This window comes from Phalangium opilio, unplaced genomic scaffold, assembly GCF_054372755.1.
Source record: "Phalangium opilio isolate 3A_F unplaced genomic scaffold, DU_Popi_V2 ptg000039l_1, whole genome shotgun sequence".
Classification (NCBI taxonomy): Eukaryota; Metazoa; Arthropoda; class Arachnida; order Opiliones; family Phalangiidae; genus Phalangium; species Phalangium opilio.
The window spans coordinates 4,078,787-4,100,668 of record NW_028324162.1 but is presented as its reverse complement, the minus strand read 5'-3'; the positions used below and the strand labels follow the sequence as shown (position 1 = coordinate 4,100,668).

The 21,882-nt window shown below is 34.8% G+C and overlaps 1 long non-coding RNA gene across 1 annotated transcript; it reads right to left on the bottom strand.

The window, feature by feature from the left end:
- Window positions 1-11,379: 11,379 nt before the first annotated feature.
- LOC149681509 (uncharacterized) lies at window positions 11,380-12,018 on the bottom strand. Its single transcript, XR_016365580.1, has 3 exons — window positions 11,901-12,018; window positions 11,753-11,829; window positions 11,380-11,662 (listed from the first exon to the last, which is right to left on the bottom strand). It is a non-coding gene; the product is annotated as an uncharacterized LOC149681509 (long non-coding RNA).
- Window positions 12,019-21,882: the final 9,864 nt, after the last annotated feature.

Sequence of the window (21,882 nt, the reverse complement as noted above, 5' to 3'; positions counted from 1 at the left end):
TTAATTTCAGAATCATTAATTTCAATACATAACGCGATGGTGTTGCAGACTTAAGGAATTTAATTTTCTATACCTCAAAACTAACTTTACTCTTATCGTTGCAATTTATTTATTTATTTATTTAAGAAGGCTCGAGGGATAGGGTCGTGAAGCCTGCAGGGCTTGGGTACGACCCCCCTCCATGGCACAAGAGTCTAGATACAATACGAGAGTATACAAACGGGGGAATATTACAAACCGAAACGTACAAAAGGACTAACAAAAGAGAGAAATCTTACGAAATGGTTAAGTTTAAACATTCAGTTACGTCATTAAAATTGTTCCTTACTAGTAAATTTGAATATCATGAAAAATACAGGTTTTTACACCAATAGTTACAAAATTTGACGACTGCTTTGATTAAATTTAATATGATAACACTAGTATTAGTGGTTAGGGTCGCTCATTCTTGAGATGTTCAGACTTTAGGGTGGTGCTTCCCTCGATTGTTGTCTGATGCTCATAGCTTTTTTTAGATACATTGGAATTTATTGTCCTTTCTTTAATTGGACCACCCACTTGGTTTTATGAGGGTTAGGGGGAAGAGGTCGAACTTGATCCATAACAAAAGGCTTTATACCCATCAGTTTTTTATTTATACGTAACCGCTTTTAGGCCCATACCCTAAAGATGAGAACACCTCCTTTTTTAAATGTTAATAAAACCTTCATCGTTCAGACGTGATGACTTTTAGGGGCATGGTCGAACCATTTGTATTGTTATGAATCTAATTTATTTTTTGATTTATTGTTTTGTTAGTTGATGACTCTTCCTACCACGAAACATTTAATTCAAGGGGTTTGCCCCGCAGTCATTATCCTGACAAGTTTAAAAGGCCTTTTTGGTGCGTTAACCGAAACCATGAAAATATATGAGTATTTTTCCAGAACTATAGACTAGGAGACTAATTTCGTTCTTTTTTTAAAGATGCCCGAAATAACGCTCTTTTATCATCTTTAACATAGCAAATAATGTAACAAAGCTATTCTAAATACCCCATTTTACCTTCAATCTGGCAGCTAAATCAAAAACTTTCAGTGCTTGCAAGTAAACGGTGTATCAATCTAGGATTAATCAAAACATTTGTTAAAAAACAGTACATTTTTTAACCTTTTTATCGCAAACCATACAATATATTGTGATTTTCCCGCTCGATGAAGTCTCTTAAGCCGATATTAAATAATTGGGGGTTCAACATTGTGAACAAGTTGGGTCGAGTAAAACATTTCTTGTCAGATATTTACGCCTATACAGAACTTTGATGAGATTAAGATTGATTTTGCAGAAAAATCATGCTCAAATCCTTTTGTTTCTCACAAAGTCTTTAATCTTTTTAGTGGGATTAACAGGTGTATTCAATTAGGGTTTACAAATAAACGTTAGAAGAAGAAACGTTGTTCTGTGCTGTTTTTATTACAGAATGATAAACTATACGTCCACATGATACGAGTTAATATGCGCTAATATTTTTAAAATTTGGTGTTCCAAAGTCTTAACCCCTTTTCAGGGTTAATTAATAACTAGAATTCTTTGTCCATATAGGACCAAATTGCTCTGGGTTTAGCTTTCTTTATTTACAAACCTTTCACAATCAATTGTGTCCCTTTTAAAGGTACTACAGTCTATCACTACACTAGCCAGTAGCGAAAATTATCATTAATCACAAATTAACCCAATCAATAGCATTTCGGAGTTATACGCCTTTTGTTATGCCAGTTTTGTATACACATCGGTAGAGAAAGGTCTTTTGTTCTATTCCTGCGAAAGACGTTTAATGTTTGGACTTGTTTTGAGAATTTCATTCCTTTGATAAACCTTTTCATAACGAATACTAGCTCAATTGGCGCTGTCTCTACTATAAAACTTTCGAAATTTAGCCTCTTAAGGAATTAAATATGTTATATTTAAATGCCTAGTTGCTACCTGGTTGATTAAAAATATTTTATTGCCTGTTCCGTAAACACGTTCAGGCAAGGGCTTTAGGAGGTGGTTGACCCGTGCTATTGCATTGTTATGAACGGAATTTATTTTGTGATTCATTGCTTTTTTAATTGTGTAGGCTGACTTCTCTCCTACACAATCATAGTGTGACTCATGACCGTGAGAAACTATCTTGTCATAGGTTAGAAAAGTGTACAAGGGTTTTTATGACCTGTTAGAGAAATTCGGAACGTTATTATTTAACAGACTTGAAGATAACAAAGGATATTTTCACAATATAGAATCACTAGAAACTTTTTACACACCATGTTTTTTATTTATTACCCTAATAAAGTATTGTCCCTTATTTGCGGTGTTTATACCAAAAATCTATTTATAGACCACTCTTTTCTTGACAATTTATTTGACATAAAGCAAATCCAACGTTCTTTTATTATAAAATCGGAAAACTATTAACAGGCGTGTGTCCTAAAATGCATAGTGAGAAAAACATCCGTTAACTGGTAAGATCAAGCAATAAATCAGGCTATTGTTGAACGATTGAATAATGTGGGCGTGTCTATTAAGAAATTTCGTTAGGTTAAGGTAGCATTTTTTTTTGAAAAGTGTACAAGGGTTTTTATGACCTGTTAGAGAAATTCGGAACGTTATTATTTAACAGACTTGAAGATAACAAAGGATATTTTCTCATTTGAGAATCTCCAGAAATGCTTTACACACCATGTTTTTTATTTATTGCCCCAATAAAATTGTCGCTTATTTGCAGTGTTTATAACAAAATTCTATTTATAGGCCGCTCTTTTGTTGACAATTTATTTGACATAAAGCAAATCCAACGTTCTTTAGTTATAAAATCGGTAAACTATTAACAAGCGTGTGTCAGAAATGCATTGTGAGAAAGCATCTGGTGACTGATAAGCAATAAATCAGGCTATTGTTAAATTATTGAGGAATGTGGGCGTGTCTATTAAGAAATTTAGTATAAAAGCGGCTGAGGAAATGATCAAAATACACAGTCGATCTTCAAACACCGAAAGATAAACATGGATCCTGAAACTCTTAGTACAACTTTGAACGAACTGACTATAAATAGACCTTGGCCGTTACGTTTAATATATGAGTTTTATTTCTACCTATGCGCCTATCTGCGAATATATCCGATGTACGGACCTCAGACTCTACCACAACTCGTAGTACAGGCTGACTTAAATGTCATTCAAGCCTGCCTCGACTTACTCGAATATATGAAAACAGTTGTTCGAACACCAGAGGACTGTACCACCATAGAAGAATTGGAAAACCTAAGGAATCTAATTCCTAGTCCCTTAAGAAATGAATACTCAGATCGCCTAGCGAAACGACAAGAAGAAATTGAGCGTGGTATACGGGAAGAGGAAGCCCAGATCGCCGACTTCAACAACTCGCAATATGACAAAGAGATAGCCACGTTTTTAGCCCGAACGGACCAAGGACCCCCCATAAAGGAGATACTTTTGAACGATACCTTAGAGAGGGAGAGCGGATCTGAAGAGGCGCTTTCTGACGATGATATCGATGTACAATGGGGAGGAGGAGAAACGGACCAGCCCATACCTATTGACAGCGTACCTTCTTGCGAGATACTAGGTCAAAGTGAGAGATTTTACGAACATTTTAACATGTATGGTAGAGAGGTAGTTCTTAGAATTACTGAAGATCCCGTAGCCCGTGTATGTACCGTAACCAAAAGCGTTCTTAGCAAGTATAGGCCTACAGATTACGTCCAAATTACTTTAAAGAGTGCGGCAAATATTTGTAGGTCCGAACTAGAATTATCTTTTAGACGATTAGATCAAGTCGACCCTAATATTCTTTTTGACCAGCTTAGTGTTATGCTTTATGATGACGAAATGGAAGCATTTTTCCTGGGTCCTGTTAAAATTATTTTTAGCATTGTACGATTGCCTGAGGGCAAGACCCTCTCTACGGCCCGAGGTATTAAACCTTTTAATCTATTCTGTCAAGATAGACGTGGTATTGTACGCATAGTTAATTCTGACAACCTGTGTTTAGCCCGATCGCTTTGTGTGGCTATAAATCATAGAAATTATGCTAATGATACAACCGAAGACAAGACTCTAAAAACTCAATACGAAGCTATATCTAGGGCAAGACCAGGAAATAAAGCGCAAAAAGAAGCTGCTTTAGAACTATGTTATAAGGCAGGAGTAAGGGCTAGTGAGTGTGGAACTGCCGAATCTTTTGATAAGTTCAAAACTCATTTAAGTCAGTATTCGATTTTCGTCTACAAATTCGAAAATAGCGTCCCTGTTTTGATTTTAGGTGAAAACGATCCATATGATACTAGGCCCCGCCTCTTTTTATTGAATGAAAATAACCATTATAACGTTATTACAAAATTAAGGCCACTTTTTAACCACGACCGATTCTGCGAAAAGTGCCTTATCCCTTATTGGCGAATACAGTCCCATAAATGTAATGACTTTTGTTTTAGTTGCATGAGACCCACTATCTGCCAAGGCCCCCAGAAAGCTTGTAGATTTTGTTTACGAAAATTCTTAGGCGATGACTGCTATCAAAGCCACTTAGCATCTTCCAGCAGTAAAAAGCCGCTATGTGAGCGCCTTTTTCACTGTAGAGACTGTTTAAAAATTATTGATTTTTCCCGAAGAACTGAGATGCATACGTGTGATGAGATATATTGCCAGGTCTGCAAGAAATATTTGCCCAGCAACCACTTATGTTTTATTCAAATTATCACAGACAAACCTCTGAAAGTGCCATCCGTTAAAAAGCCTAGACCCAATCATCCTAACCTTATGTATATTTTCTTTGACGTAGAATGTATACAAACGAAGGTATGTCAGGAAGAGTTAGGAGCCTATGAACACCAGGCTATCCTGTTAGTCAGTATAACCGTTTGCGAAAATTGTATAGACGAGACATCCCTAGACTTTAGTTGCACCATGTGCGGGCAATTCGGACCTCGTAAACAACATTTCTCGGGTGGGAATCCTATATCTCTATTTCTAGATTGCTTAATGCAATTGCATGCCGTTAAGAACGTCATTATACTGTCTCAGTATGGCAGTAATTATGATAATCAACTACTAATTCGAGAAATCATTAATAGGGATGAAAAATTCGTTCCGTCTTTGAAAATTAACGGAACTCGAATTTTAGAAATGAAATTGTTTAACTTGTTATTTCTGGATTCTTATAATTTCATTCCTGTAGCCTTGGCAAAGTTTCCCGCTACTTTTGGCATATCAGACGCCGCTAAAGGGTATTTTCCACATTTTTTATTCAATGTAATAGAACATAAATTTGATGTAGATAGACAGGATGAAACCAATTATGTTATAGAAAGTAGTCTACCCCCTATCGAAGCTTATGGCTGTCAATATTTTACAAGGAAAAATTTAGATGTCTTCTTAAAATGGCATAGCTCCGAAGATAGTAAAGGTAAAGGTTTCGACTTCGTGAAGGAACTCAATTATTATTGTGAGAACGACACGGTTTTACTATTCCTTGGATGTATAACGTTTCGTACATTACTCTTTAAAGTAACGGGTGTAGATCCATTTAATTGCGGCGCAATTACTCTTCCTGGCGTTTGCTCTTACGTATTTCGCAGGAATTATCTTAAACCCGATACTATAGGCATCATACCCGCTAATTGTTATAGACTTAGCGAAAATCAGTCGATAGGGGCTATAGAATGGTTTAAGTGGACCGCCCACAAAAGAAATATATCTATCCAATCATGCTTTAGAGGTAAAGAAACCAGAATACAAAAACTCAAAGTAGACGGATTTTGTGAAATCAACAAGGAAATATTCGAGTACTGGGGGTGTTTTATCATGGGTGTAAAATACACTTTCCCTTAAACAGAAACAAGGCTTTGCACGGAGACCCTGCACAGACTTTGAATTCCAGATATTTTAGAAGCATGCTCATGTTAGCCAAATTAGAATCCCTCAATTATAAAGTGAATGTCAAGTGGGAATGTGACTGGCAGAAGGAAAAATTAAATAAGCCCGAAATAATAGAGTTTTTAAACCATAATGATATTATGCCTAAAATTGTGAAAAGATTAGACCCCCGTGATGCATTCTTCGGTGGAAGATGTTGTGCCACAAAACTATACCATAAAGCAACAGGACCAGAGCAAATTCATTACGTTGATTTCACAAGTTTATACCCTTTCATTAACAAAACATCCAAGATACCTATAGGACATCCTGAAATAATATTAGATTACATTCCTGACATATCATCGTTTGATGGACTTCTTAAATGTGACGTCTTACCAGCCCAAAACCTAATTCATCCTGTTTTGCCTGCTCGCATTAATGGAAAATTAACGTTTCCATTATGTTACACATGTTGTAAAACCCAGTTTCAAGGCGATTGCGAACATACTACAGAACAAAGAGAATTGCGAGGTACATGGGTAGTCGACGAGTTACGTCATGCAGTAGAGAATGGCTACAAAACCACACGAATGTATGAGGCTTGGTCATACAAAGTGACACAGTACGATCCCAAAACAAAACAGGGAGGACTGTTTAAAGATTATGTTAATACCTTTTTAGTAGGGATGCACCGATATATCGGTTACCGATAAATCGGCCGATATATCGGCCTATCTTTTTCATATTGGTATCGGCCAATATCGGCTTCATGTAAACCGATATTTTCGGGAAAAACTTGACAAGTTATAAGGCACTCAATGAATACTAATTTAAACACATCACTTATATTTATACCCACAATTTAACATTTCCCTTTAAAAATGCAAGGTTTTCCACTATCTCAGTTTTATTCCGTTGTTCACGACTATGAGAAAGTAATTTCTTTAATTTCTCATACATCCAACAAACAATTGAAGTCGATACTGACGCTCTCTAATGCATTTGGTGTCACTAATGTAAACTTTGAACTTTTCATTTGTTCTCCATAAGTTTGCTTATAACGCTACTTCTTAATTGTTGAACAAAAAAAGGAGCTGCATTTTTACTGAAAACCAAGCAAAGGATTTAACTTAGAGTACACCATTTTTTAAGGAAGGGGGTTAAGGCTAAAATATGTAGCGGTACCACATTAAACGAAATGTGACACATGTCTCTAATAAAACAAAGTAAAAACGTAAATGGTCCTAAAAAATGTTGATTCTACTCTTGGAAACGATATTCATGGAGAAATACAATTTTTTAATGGGCCGATAATATCGGCCGATATATCGGCTACGAATTTCTGATATATCGGCCGGCCGATATATCGGCTGTACCCATATCGGTGCATCCCTAATTATAACACGGATAGTTTAGTGTACCTCTCGCCAGACGGCGCTCATTTGCTACCGACAGGCGATTATTTAGGGGAGCTCAAAAATTAATTAGAGTCCTATGGACCGCATGCCTATATTTGTGAGTGGGGGAGTGCTGGACCCAAGAACTATTCTATGGATATTCTAGACCCTAAAACCGGCAAAAAAACTAACATTATCAAAGTTAAAGGATTTTATTTAAACGCCTCTACAGAAAATTATATAAATATTGAAACAATGAAGAAACTACTGGGGGTAAACAATGAAGGTGAGCCTCTAATGAACTCGGTTCAAGGCCCTATTGGCCCTCAAATCAGACGTCTGCAAGATCACACTCTGATCACGATCAACCAGACCAAAACATATCAGGTCGTAGTGGATAAAGTTAGAATAATATCTGATTATAAAACTACCCCATATGGTTATATTAAATAGAATCATTGACATTTTCGACATAAGTTACTTGTATATATTTTAGATACCCAGTATCAGTATTTTAATTAGTATCTCAAGTATTATTTATAGTAATATTAACGTATTTCAACTAGTAACATGTAACAATATTTTAACGAATACGCAACGTTTTTGGTCCTATATTTTGCATTTAGTAAGCTTTTTTAATTAGTATATATTAGCACTTTAGTTTAAAAATTAGTATTGAATTGTTTTGTATAAGTGTAATTTTTATTTTTCGATGATAATTATAGTAACGTTTTTTAGTAATATTTCGATATTTTTTATCAGTAATCGTATATCAATATTTTAGCGTGTATAGAAAAATATATTTTTTCGTCAATCCTATATGTTTTTTTAGTTTAATAACTAGCCTAATATTTGTACTTAAATCGTATAATAACCATTGTAGCCTTTAAATCCTATTAAAAGTAGTATTGCTATATTTTCTATGAAGGTACATGGGTATATATGTACTTAATAATCTCGCATGCAGTAATCTTGTTCTATTTTCTATGATTGTATATATGTGCTTAATCAGCTTGTTCTTGAAGTTGTATTAATTTTCCATTTTATTGAATATGTTTGTTATCAAAACCCTTGTAATTCGTATTTTCTAATGATGTTTTTCAGTAATGACTGCGCATTTTAACTGTATATCAATATTTTAGCGCGTATGAAAATATATATTTTTCAGTCAATGCTATGACGATTTTTAATTTAATAACTAGTATTGTGCTTATTTACCATGTATTCTATGTAACCAGTATTTAGTAATATTTCGCATTTTAACTCCAGTAATTGTACTTATTCTCCAAATTCGTATTAAAACTAATTTGGATTAGCATTTTATGATGTTTTATAGTAATATTTGTTCATTTTAACTAATTACCAGCTACCAAGTTGTGTAAAAACTGCCGTAATTTCCCTTTATGATACTAAAGTGTACTATTGTTTTAACCCTTTATTTCGTCTACAAACTAATACAAAACAGGAGAAAACTTAGAACATCATCGTAGCTTAATTTTCAATAAACTACGTAGACCTTATCTAATAAATTACGTGACGTCATACCGATACACCAAAAATCCTCTATAAATTCAAATTTCCCGCCAACAAAATCACGTGATACGTGACGTCATCAACCCCCCCCCCCAACCATATTTTCCCCTTCAGGTCCTGTACCATCTACTCTCTCTCTCTTTCATTATGCAAGAAGCAATAGAAAGACTGGAATGTCACGGTTTTCGTATACTTGGCATAGTAGGAGATGGTTGATCATCAAACCGAAAATACTTTAAAATGTGTGCTGAAGCTGCGGGACAGTTGAATGATGGTTTTCAAATTACTTTCAAGATGCCAAATTTGTTTGCACAAGATGAAGATAGAAACATATTCTTTCTATCTCATGCTCCTCACCTAATAAAAACGACTAGAAATTGCTTTAGTAACAGTTTTAAAGATTCAAAGATTCGTCAGATGTGGAAAAATAATGAAATCATCTCATGGAGTGTTATAATAAAGTTATATCATTATCAACTACGTCGTAAGGGAGAATTTAAACATGTAAAAAACTTAAGCTATGGCCATGTCTATGTGAATTCCTATGCAAAGATGAGATTCAGCTTCGCTGCGCAGGTTCTTAGTGACACTGTTGCCTCTGCCATTGAAAATTGCTTTGGTAGAGAATTATACCCAGAAACTGTAAAATTCTTCCTAACTTTCAACAAGTTTTTCGACATTTGTAATGTTAAAAATTGCAGAGAAGGATTCCTGATGAGAAAGAGCGACAAGTTGCCATTCAAGTCACCCAATGACGAAAGATTAAAAGTAAACATTTTGCATTTTCTTTCATATATATTTTTGGTTTGATTTTTTTTAAATTTATTTCTAGTGGCTAGAAGAAGAATTCATTAATTACCTTAATGATTGGGAAACGGATGTACGTAATCGGCCTGGAAAATACACCTCTTCAGAAAGAACAAAAATGCTTCTCAGTAATGAGACAATAGATGGACTAAAAATGACAGGTTAAATCCAAATAGCAAAATTTTCAAATTAGAATTCTAAAAAACGTTTATGTATATTAGCTCATTCTACGGTTGGAATTGTAAAATTCTTATTAAATAAAGGAGCGCCATACGTTTTAACTCAACATTTAAATCAAGACCCATTAGAACAATACTTTGGACGGATGAGATCAGCGGGAGGAAGAAATAATAATCCCTCTGTGTGGCTCTATCAATCGAATATTGACAAATTGGAATCCTTGAAAGGATTTGTTTTAGAAGCTATCGGGGGAATACTAAAATACTTTAATAAAATAAAATAAACATCTTAACTAGTTTTAAAATATCTTTTTATTTCGAATTATAAGAATTCAAGAAATAGATCTTTGTCAGGATCATTATCCAAAAAACTAAAATCTTCTCTGGTCTCAATCACACTTGAGGATTTAATATCATTTACCTCAATCACACTTGAGGATTTAATATCATTTACCTCAATTACACTTGAGGATTTAATATCATCTACCTTAATCAAGTTTGAGGTCATGATCATAGATCTATTTCTTGTATTGGCCGTAGTTTGTATTGCACAGTTTATCGAAGAGGTAGGTATATTGCACAATTAGTCACACAAACAGGATTGCGTGTCACATTAGTAACTTTTGGTTTGCATATAATATTAGGAATCTTTGGGTTGTGTATCACATTATTAGGAACCTTTGGGTTTTGTATCACATTACGTAATTGTACATTTGAAGTATTTGTGAGTGTTGATAGAACCACTGGAATTTGAATCTGCGTTAGGTTTTCTCTTTCATAGGGTTTCCTATTTTTGTTACTGTTTTCTTTATTTTTTGGAGATCTTGGTCCTTTCTTGGCTTTTAAATTTCCAGAAAGTTCTGTAACTCTGGAAGCAGCAGCCTCACTTTTTTCTTTTATCGACTTTCTTAAAGCCTTCTTTGCCTTAATTGACTCCTTAGTATCATGCTGATATTGCTGCATTATATCACCCACAAGTACTTTTCCGCGTGTATTTAGAAAAGCATCAATAGCATGTTTTAACCATTTAATATTTACATCTATTTTAGCTTTTTGGTGCCAGTCTCTTAGAAGAAGTTCGTCTTTTAAAATTGCTTCCTTTGTCTTCTCCTTCAAATTTTGGTTTTTAATTTTTGAAACATCACCTGAATAGTACCTATCTGAAACTACTTTCATCCTAATAACCACGTTAAAAAACCAATCTTGAACACGGATAAGTCCTCCTCTGTTTAGTAAAACAATCCATCGTTCAGAGTTATCCTCAGGTTCTCTCAAAAAGTCACCCTTCTTTTCAATATTGTCCATAATTTCATTTGGACAGCCTTTTCTTTTTAAAGATCTCCCTAAAAACCCTGCTACATAACGAAGAACATCTTCAGATCTTGGAACATTTGGGTTTTTAATTTTAGGGTATTTTTCAACCTCATGAGTTGCAAGCTCTTCTTTCGCTTTTTTTTCTTCCGTCGTCTTTTTCAATTCTTTAATTCCAATTTGAGCCATATTCATCAAACAAGAAAAAACCTTCTGTATAACATTTGAATGAAAGATTTTTGGAAACATGGCGTGAGGGCAGCGAATGCAACACATTTAACAAGTAGCAATCTAAGAGTATCGTTATTTCTTTCATCAAAACTAAATCTTAGGGTAGTTTCTATATAATTTGTTTCTGAGGTACTATGAAGTAAATTGCTCGCGTCTATTTTCATAATAATGTGTTCTAGAAGGATGCTATTTAAAATATCATTTTCCTTGAGGTCTTTGTAAAATAGTCCAGCATTAATTGCGTTTTCCGTAGAATACGCATCTTCAATTTGGGCCAAGGATTCACATAAGATTATTCTTAAATGGGCTAAAAATAAGCAAACTCGATTTTAATTTTTTAAATTTTCAGAATTGAATCGTACCGGAACAAAATAAATAGGATACTAAATTTACTAACCTTTTAGATTAGTAGGATTTTCGCCAAGGCTTAACTTTGAATTCATTGTTTTCACTATTTTCGCATCGTAAGATGGACTAAATTATTGTTGTAGTTTTTAAAACTTATAAAACTTTATTATTTAATATATTCATTTTAGTAAAAATACCTTTTAAGACGTAAAGAACGATATTTCTCAGTACCAGAGTTACAGAGTGCCTTACTAAACAGTGGGGAAGCGGCGGAGGAGGGAGGGATTTAGACACCGGAAATCACGTGACCGACAGGAAACCAAACACCGGAAGTAGCCCGGAAAAATTTAGCGAGAACTAAATATCGCAACTGTCTACTCCTCTCCTGTCTACCCTCTTTGGTCGTACGTTCGTACGCGTTGTTCACCTTTCTCCCTTTCAAGAAAGTATTCAAATACAAAAAAACCCACCGGTTACGCCTCCTCCCATTTAGTCCAAGAAACCCACGTGGCATGGAGGCTGTATCGTATTCGATGTTGGAAGCAAAACGTCTTATTATCTATGTAGTCCTTTTTTTAGGAGAAGTACTGTAAACATGGCTGCCAGTGCCAGTCATAAGGTAACGAGTTAAGCCGTCTGCTCTGCGAACTAAGCCGTTGATTCGATGAAAAACTCCCACTTTTCGAAATCCGGGAAATTTGGAGATTTAGTTGGGAAATATTTTCTTGGGAAAGACCCTAAATATGTGGTAGCCATGCGGTTCATGGGGAGGTAGAATTTCAGCAGTGTTTTATGGATCGAGCTCAGGCAGGAATAGGTTATTATATACGAGATTTGCGAGTTGATATCTAAAGGCACTGCCACTAGGCCTTGTCTTTTTTTTTTGTTCGGAAAATTCTACTAGTTGAGTTAGTCAATCAAGGCATAGAAATCAGATATAGTCATGCCTTATAAAAGATAATTGTGGAACAGTGAAGAGAAATCTGGAATTCCTAGGCGGACAGAGTATAGAATACGTCGTCAAAAAACACTTTTATTGAAAATTATGTGGAACCCGTGTTAAATCTTTCTGGAACAACAGGGCCAACAAGCATGGATGAAGATATTTTATCGAGTTCTGATGAGAATAATGAAACAAAGTTTGTTACGGAAAATGAAGCAAAAAAAAAAAAGACGGATTAGCGATCGGATGGTAGCTTTTTGTCAATGAGTAGTGAAAATGAAATGTTAAGCCAAACAATTAAGGACAGACCGAATGATGATGATTTTAGTTCTAATATGTCCTCCGGCACATCATCAGTTCATTCTGGGCGATCAAATTCAACTTCGTCTTGGGAAGAACAAAGCGTTAACTCAAACGCAGAAACAAATGATGACGTGAGTTGTTATATACTTTTGTATTATATACCTTTTAATCAAGAATGGATTTAAGCTAATGAAAACATATTCATAATAGATTTTGTCTTTCGACAATTTGGAAGAAAACGACGAATCCATTGTTTCTACAGACCTGGTAAGTAATTTTGTTTATTAATTAATTTAATATATTTATTAATTTGTTTTTTATTTATTTATTTTTTTCCTTTAAGGATGAAGAAATATATCCCGATGCTGCAGTTAATTTAAAACAATTCCTGATATTAGTTATGGCCCAAGTTTGGTTTCAAGCTTTGTAAAGAATCTACTGCCTCCCTTCTGAAACTGCTCTCGTTTTTCTTGCCAGAAAGGTCAAGGATTCCTCGTACCCTTTTCTTATTTTATAAATATTTTGAGGCAGCAAAATCAAAGTACACGTTCCATTTATATTGCAAAAATTAAAAATTGTAACTCATATATTGGACTAAGAAGTGCCTTCTGCCAACACTGTGACATTTATAACTGTGTAGAATCAGCTTTGGAAAACGGAAATTATTTTTTAGTTTTTTGTATTGAGGATCAAATACAGACACTACTTCAAGAGCGTGATAGAGGTGCAGAAACTATGAAAATAATAGAAAACCGGCGTTTAACCTAGGAAGCGCTTATAAGAGTTTACCAATGGGGAAGTACGATTTGTCAGTCACGTGGAAAACTGATGGTGTACCAGTTTTCCATTCATCAGGCTACTCCATTTGGCCATTGCTATACACTGTAAACGAATTAGACAATAATGCGGTTCAACTCGCTGCTCTTTGGTTCGGTTGTGAAAAACCAGAGATGAACTGTTTTCTTAAGCCATTTGTAGACGAAATGAATAGGTTATCGAAGTTTGGTTTTACTTATAATCACAATGAAACAAGAATAACGGTGAAAGTGTTTCCAGGCGCTTGTTGTTGTGATTCTGTAGCACGTTGTACATTGCAAAACACAACTCAATTCAATGGTAAATATGGATGCAATTGGTGCCTTCATGAAGGATCATCCGTTAAAAAAGGAAATGGCCAAAGCCCAATTTACTATTTTAAACGGAATGTGGCAAGTAGACATGCTCAACAAATGGCAAGAGACGCCAAAGACTCAATTCAAAATAAAACGCGAGTTAACGGAGTAAAGGGTTTTCCAATTTTAATGTTACTTTCATATTTTGATATTGTGAAGGGTTTTTCGGTTGATTACATGCACTGTGTATGCCAAGGAGTTGTGAAAGCTATTGCTAGTTTATGGTTTGATACTTCCAGTCACAAGGAGCATTACTATATTGGCAGAAATATTGAAGCTTTAGATAACACACTTCAAACTCTAAAGCCACCCAATAAAATCAGCCGATTGCCCAAATCTATTACTGAAAGAAAACAATGGAAGGCAAATGAGTGGCGATCTTGGCTATTATTTTATTCCCGACATGTTTTGAGAGGCCATTTGCCGGAAAAATTTTATAATCACTGGCTTAACTTGGTACTAGCCGTAAATATTTTACTGTCAAGTGAATTAACATTAGATATGGTGGATGAAGCAAGTTATTATTTAGAGCTTTTTGTTAAGAAATTCGAGAAGTTATATGGGCGAGAATATATGACGTACAATATACACCTGCTATTGGTTAGTTTCGTGTTTCCAATTTGAAAACATGAATGGGAAATTAATGGCTCTCTTTCATGGAACCCAGAAAGTTCCTATTCAAATAGCTGAAAAGTATATAATTCTTAGAAGAATGAGGCATCTTTCTGAAAACGCATTCGCAAACAGCCGATGTTTAGAAGATTATTTACTTGATCTTCTAAGAGGTTACCCCTATCTTAAGAAAATAACTAAAATTGAAAGCAATACTTTTGCCCATTCACTTCCTAGGAGGTGCAAATTAAATAAAAAGCAGATTCTAGCCATCGAGTCTGACATAAATAAAACCTTGTCACGTAAGGTTTGAATTTTGTTATTGAATTATCAATTTATCTACTTTTTAGAGCCAGTTTTATGCATAAGCCTTTGCTTTTTTAGCTAGCTTCTCATCTGCTGGGAACCACACCCCTATAAAGTGAAACCAAAACTTAAACGTTTATGTATACCTTCAGTTTCTTTGTTTGAATATAAAAGAAGCAAGTGCTTTGGGGGCTTGGAAATCAAAAACCTTATATATTAAAGATTTTTGGTTGTGAAAATAATCCTGAATTCCAAAATAGATCTCAATTTGTTTTAGTTACAGAATTATTTTGCGGTTTCAAAAATTTTAAGAGAAAAATGTGTGAAAAAATACGCTTTAGAATTGTATGTTTTTCTTTTTCCTTAAAAAAAAATCTGTAAGTGTATATCAGGGTTGCCACAGTACCTGGATATCCTGGGAAAGTCAGGGAATTTAAAAATGGGCCAAAAAGGTCAGGGAAAAGTCGGGAAATTTTAAAAATTTTAGCAAATTCTGGGAACTTGATTTTAGTGGGTAAAATTATTTATTGAAAGAGTAATGAAAGTTTCTCCTTATCCTCTCTTAACACAGAAAACTCCATGAGCAATCCTTAAAAATGTCTAGAATTGTTTTTATAAAGTAAATGCCTTCAAAAAAGCTCTTAAGAGTTATTTATAGTTAAAATAATTCTTATTCATTTTGGTGCAACAAATACATTGGAAAACTTAATGTAGAGAGTTTATTTAATTATAAGCACTTAAAACGTGCTGTAAAAATTTACCCTACAACCCAAAAAGGTCTGGGAAAATCTGAGAAAAAGGTCAGGGAAAACCTGGAAAAGTCCGGGAATTTTGTTCTGAAAATTCCGTGGCAACCCTGTATACTTTTCATTAAGATTTTTGTAATTTAAGAGATAGTAACTGGCCACATCGAAGATATTAACAATGAATATTAATAAAGGCTTTAATTGATGTAAATATTATACTCGCCCTGAAAAATTTTACTTTTGGTTAAAATCAATTAGCTAGGCAGCTAATATTTCCATTCGACTAGTCGTGTAATATCGAATACATTGTTTAATATTTGAAATTGTTATAATTGATGCTCAACCTGTATGTTACTTGAAATATTCAAAGTACAAATTCTAAAGTGATTTCAACATCGAGAACACGAAAACCACTTTGAAACTACCCTTTACAACCTTATCAAAATCCCATAAAATTTCCATATAACCGAGAACAAGAAAACTACTTAGAACCTGCCATTTAAAAACTTTAAGGAAAATCCTATAGAGAAAATTGAGCTTATAGAACTTTTATAATGTTCAATAGGGTTCTATACGCTTCTATAGAAAACATATAGACAATTTCCGTACGGGTGGAACCGAGAAAAAAGGCCGTAGTGAAAAGTAATCGTCGTTACGTAGCAGTTAAGATCGAATTTAATTAGTTAGTCTCGTCTCTTAGCAAAATGCCAGTGTATTCAAACCAGGGCAAATTGAGCATGATGTTTACGAGATTACCTAAGATGGCAAAACCTTTGTGTGAACTAATTGAAGCCGATCCATTATTTTTAAGAAAGGTACTGTTCTCTAACGAGGCTATTTAGGGATGGTACCTTAAACCTTCATAAGGTCTGACCTGCTCAATTTGTAAGGTCCTTGAGAAATGTATTCGTGCAGCCATTATCCAACAGGTCAACCCTTACCTTAGTGACTTTCAACATGGTTTTCTCCATAACCGCTCAGTTGAAACCAACCTGCTATCTGCCTTTCATTCTTGGACCGCAGCCCTTGACAATAGTAAGCGCGTAGACGTCATTTATTTAGATTTAGCAAAGGCTTTTGACTCTGTCCCCCATACTGCCCTCCTAGCCAAACTCACTACTTATGGTCTTCCGAAAAATATTCTTGGTTGGGTGTCCAGTTACTTACTCCATCGTACCCAGGCAGTTAGGGTGGCGTCCTCCCTTAGTGACTTTCTTCCGGTGTTGAGTGGAGTCCCGCAGGGAAGCGTTCTTGGCCCTCTACTATTTGTCCTATATGTTAACGATCTTCCGCAAGTTCTTACCTCGCATCCCCGCTTATACGCTGACGACCTCAAGATCTTTCGCGTTATTAATAACTATGACGATGTTGCATGCCTACAGCGGGATCTTAACTCTCTCGAAACCTGGACAGTTCAAAACGGCCTTGCATTCAATACCGATAAATCCTTAGTCCTGACGCTACAACGTCGCCCCACAGACTTATCTACTCCCTCACCGTATTACCTCCACGGTCATAACATAAAGAGGGTCAATGATTGCCGCGATCTAGGTTTAATTGTCACCCATAATTTATCTTCGCGATCTCACGTTATGCACACGTGTAAGCGCGCTAACAGTCTCATATCTGTGATTAAGGCCAATTTCCCGGTATTTCCCTCCCTCTCTTAACGCGCTTATTCCAGTGTTACGTGCGTCCAATCCTAGAATTCGGAAGTCAAATATGGAACCCCAGTACCAACAGGGATACTGATTTGCTCGAAAATGTTCTTGCGCGTGCTTCCCGCATTCCTTCTGCCCTGCGCTCTAAACCTCGGGAACTCCGTTTGTCCGCTCTTGGCTGGACTCCACTCTCTCTCCGTCGTACCTACCTCGACCTAGTGAGCCTTTTTAAAATCCTATCTCACTCCTCCCAGAAATATTTTTTATTTGCTACTCATAGTAAGGGTACTAGAGGCCACAGCCGTAAACTTTTTCTTCCTCCTTCCCGTACCAATATCTTACGTAACTCCTTTTTCCGCAGGACCATTCCCTTATGGAATGCTCTCCCTGATTACCTAGTTTCCATTACTTCAGTGAACCAATTTAAGAGTCATTTAAAATTATTCCTAAATATATAAATTTAAATTTCGCCCCAATTTAAGAGTCATTTAAAATTATTCCTAAATATATAAATTTAACTTTCGCCCCAATTTAAGAGTCATTTAAAATTATTCCTAAATATATAAATTTAAACTTCGCCCCAATTTCCTGTTATTATATTTCATATTGTTTAATTTGTTTAATTTAATTTTAATTAATGTTACTTTTGTATGATATTCCCTATGGCTTGTATTGTATTGTATGTATTGTATTTTCAAAACGTTTCGGAGCTGTAAGACCTTTTCTTTGGTCCTAGCTCGACAATAAAAACAGAGCAAAAAAAAAAAAAAAAGGTGCATTACTGGACCCGACAAAATTCTCAATGATTACGACATAATAACCATCAATTGCGTTAGAAGGTAAATTTTTGGGTGGGCGTTCTTGGAAACCAAATTATCGGATCCCTTTTCTTGATGAGAAAATCTCTGAAGGCATTTACTTGGACTTCCTGCGTCATGAGTTCGTTGCTTGTAAATTTATTGCAAGACATGAAGACAGATGAAGAGTGCCTGCACAACATTGGTAGTCACATTGAACGTTGATGTTGATGTGTACCAAACAGATTAGAGGTTGTAATTTGAGGCCCAAATTCCAGAACTAATCGTAAGACTGTGCGTTAAAATTTTCTGTTGCTCCCCCCACTCAATGCCGACTCAATTTATAAAGGCCTATGCATGCCTCGGCTTTTTAATTTATTTTCGCTTTTTCGAATTCGCCAAAAAGTGCCGCACAGCGACTTGGCGCTCTCCGATACAGAGGATTCAAAATGTTTTCGCGCCGTGTAAGAGCCAATAAGGGTGAGGGAACGGCTATGCAGTTGAGGGGGAGGGGGGGGAGTATACGACTGTTAGTCTGTTAGAGACTCTTTGGAAACGGAGTTCTCAACTGTTTTTGATGTGGAGGAAATAATTTTCGCAAAGGTTAGTAAATTTAACTAGTTATGTTTAAGTTTCTTATATTATGAAATATAATTAGGGACGGGATTTAAAAAGTTAAAATGAATGTAGACTAAAGGGGAAGAGTGTGATATTTTTCTTTGCGATAATACCGCTTTGTTACAAAATGTTAATTCTGGTCATTAATAAGATATTATAATTTTTGTAATGATATATGTTAATTTCTAGGGTAAAATATTTTTTCTTATCATCATTTAGTTGTATTTCCACTTAATTTTAAAAATTATGCTAGCAAAAACCGATATTTTAGTTATCATGCATTTTGGCGCCAAAATATCTTTGGCGCGAACTTTAAATTCATTCAAATATTTATACAACAGAAAGCGCCACCTAGCTCCTGGGAGAGGCGGCCGATAAAAGGTCCGGTTCCCTACTCCCGAGGCACCATGCATGGGCCTTTATTAATTGAGTCGGCATTGCCCCACTTGACTGGTATGCTAGGTGATATTTCAGTAGAAGAAAATTTATTGAATTAGGGATAGCGAGAGATGGCAAGCGATGTCGCTTAGTTATGGGCTAGACGCCATTGTTTTATTGGCAACATTATTACATCGAATGTTGCCAGATTAAATTTTTGCTGATGATTTTGCGAACTATGTTAATAATATATTAAAATTTAAATGGGAAAGTTTCATTTTGACACATTCCTTACCCTAAAATTTTGTATTTGGAGCCTAATAATGTATTATAATGATAATGTAATTAATTTTAGTGTTAAATAGGAAAACGTTTAGGCTACCATAATGATGAATATATGGAAAAAATATTAAACTGCACTAAACATTTGATATATTTTAATGATCATTTAAATTAATTTGAAAGGGAATAGGAAACTACTGTGACTGTACGAAAAACTTGTGATGTTTTAATCTTAATTTGAGCGTGTCTCGTGAGAGTGGATTAAGCTTAAAATTTATTTGAATTTTTTACCCTAATTGCAATGTTTAGTGCAGTTTAATATTTTTGCCATATGTTCATCATTATGGTACCCTAAACTTTTGAATTTCGCGGCAATTAATGTACTTTAAAGATAGTTTAAATAAACTTAAGTGTGAAATAGAGAATATTGGGCTTTACAAATAGCTTGGGTAGTTTTAATCATAATTAAACAGTTTATTTAAAAGTTATTTGAGCTTTTATCCAAAAATGTATATTTTGGTTTAATTTCGCGTTAATTATATTTAATTGAGTTAAAATTAACGTAGGATTGTGTTTTAAGCAGTGTACATTTAGGTTATAAAATGAGTTTAAATGTATACTTCACCTTAATTGCAACTTTTAGTGTAGTTTTCGATTCTCATTTTACCCTAAACTTTTGAATTTCGCGCCTATTAAGGTACTTTGGAGATAATTTAAACTAGCTTAAGTGTGAAAGAGAAAACATGGGGCTTTACCAACGGCTTGGGTAGATATAATCTTAATCAAGAACATCATTTAAGAGTTATCTGAGTTTTCATCCAAAAAAATGTATATTTTGGTTTAATTTCACGTTAATTACACTTAATTACGTTGAAATTAACTTGTCGTCAGTGCTCATTAAGCTTATAAAATGACATTCAACAATTAATTCACCTTAATTCTAATGTTTAGAGGAGTTTTTGATTATTTCCAACACATTGCGTTCAATTTTTATCATATCCTGTGCTAGGTTTGTGGTAACGTAAAGATTATCTATACAATATGTTAATGAATGAGGTTATTCTATAGTTTAGCTTGAATACCAGTAATTAAACAAATACCTATACAATTCATAGCAATTTAAACCAATAAACAAACGGAAATGTGGACTGTGGAAATAGCAAACAACGTAACCCTCCGTTTCTAACGTGGTTACGTTGAGAGATGTAAACCTGAAAATTATTTCACTAATTAAATTATATAACAACACTGTCCTCCTGGATTAACCAGTACCACTGTTACTTATGAATATCTTAAAGACCGTGACAACAATAGCTATGAGTAACCTTTTTATGATCAAAATTGTTTTAACGAATAATTTGGTCCTCTACAATGGTTTAGTTTCAGGAATTATATCACACACCTTTACAATTAGAAGCATTTTTGTGAGATTAACAAATAATGAAACCGTTTATACCTGTCGTCAATGAGAATGTTGAATTAACTGTGCTAACGTAAACACCACTCTTTTAACTGCCGTAGGGAAAATACATTGAAGTTAAATTCTTCACATGGTGAAAACACTACCGTTGATTTCTAAACCATAATAATTTGGATTAAATATGCCATTTTTTACTTAAAACTAGAAGCGCCAACAAACAGTCATGATGAATACAGTATTAAGTTACGTAGCGTAAAACCTAGGCCCTAGGGTTAGGATTTGTAGCATGAATCGTAGCAGACTGCGTATTTTTGTAATTCCAATTCAAAACAGTGCTGGAAATTAGCTTTCTTATAATCTTTAAAAGGAAAGACACTATAAACACTATATTACATAGACAAACTAAAACTTAAGCCTTGGCCGTAAAGAACGTCGAAAAGCTTACTATAAATGATATAAAAACCTCTATTAACTGTAATTATTTACCTGAATTTCTTTCCTAGACGAAAATTCGACCTGATAACGACGTTGTTATTAAGAGTGCTACAGTTAATTAGAAAATACATATAAAGGTGCTCAAGCTCGGATAAAATACCAAAGTAATTTGTTGGCGTCTACTGCTAAGAAATTAGTAGAGGTGTGCGGTTAACCGTTTCAATCGAATAATTCGATCAAATACCGAACCGAATTATTCGATTCGGTATTCGACAAGCCCATTTTCACTATTCGATACGAATATTGAATACCGAATTGACTATTCGGTTAAAGTTCGACTACCACAAATTTAGGTCCTTGGCACTAGAGAGACCCACCTTATTTTCAAAAATATCATCCCGATTTTATTTGTCCTCAATCAAAAACTACCATCAAGTGCCTAGGAAAAGTTTAAAAAATACTTGGCCACCAATGAGGAGAGGTATTTTGAAATTTAGGGGCATCTA